Source organism: Zeus faber, assembly GCF_960531495.2.
Source record: "Zeus faber genome assembly, chromosome: 5".
In the NCBI taxonomy this organism is placed as follows: domain Eukaryota; kingdom Metazoa; phylum Chordata; class Actinopteri; order Zeiformes; family Zeidae; genus Zeus; species Zeus faber.
This window is the reverse complement of record NC_137192.1, coordinates 13,648,620-13,649,631: the sequence shown is the minus strand read 5'-3', so window position 1 is coordinate 13,649,631 and position 1,012 is coordinate 13,648,620.

Genomic DNA, 1,012 nt, shown 5'->3' with positions numbered 1-1,012 from the left:
TAACCGTGCAGTGAAGGACACCCCTCTTGGGAACGCCCTTTGGCTTTGGAATGTTCCATTGTTTTCCAACATTTAAAATACTTTTTTTCTCTCTCTCTCACTCTTTAATATAAACCAACGGTATATATACAGTACAGTTTCTACCGTGCCAATCTCTACCAACAGGTGTCTTGTTCCCTTTGCTTAAATATCTTTGTATATTTCGGTTGTGGTCAGGACGGTGTAGAGGTCTGGTCTAAGCGGTTAGCTCCCCAACCAGTAGGTACAGGGTTTGATTACAGAAGGTGGCCAACCTGTAGGTTTACCTGGCTGAGATATCTAACCCCTACCTACTCCCGGGGTCCTTCAACATGGCCGCCCCGTCAATCAGAGGATGGAATGGGAGCGTTTTTCCCACTGAGATGCCTAAAGTTAAAACTGTTCGGATTACTATTCTGTGAGAGGCTTTGTTCAGGCAGTAGACGCAGCTTCTGGCGATTTTTGAAAACAGTCAACAAAATCAGGCTGGGAAGGGAAACCAAACTCAAACCTTAGGCTAGAGTACAGTGCCCCCTGCCGTGGCTGGTTATACACCAGGAAACTTACCAATACTCAAATACTCCAGAATCGACTTGCGCTCTTGGAAAAGCCAACTTCATTCTTAGGAAGACCAAGACAACCTCGATCTGTTTGGTTTTTGCCCAGTCCGTCACAACATTGATGTTTAAATGAATGCTGGGATATCTCCCTCTCTCAACATGTTAAGTGTCATATGTAGGTTTTATGTGCCATATGCTCATACTCGTACAATGAGCAGTAGAATGCTTAATGGCTCCAAGGCGATACTAGGCAGAGGAAAAAGAAGAAAAAAATATTAGGAAATATGTTTAAAATAAACAACAAACCTAGATATCTTAAAAATACTTTGGGGGCAGAATGAGAACCGGCATTTTAGTGAGTTCACAAAAGTGTAGGTACATACAGTTAAGCAGCCTTGCCGACTGAGCCCACAACGATTTTGAGGATTTGTGAA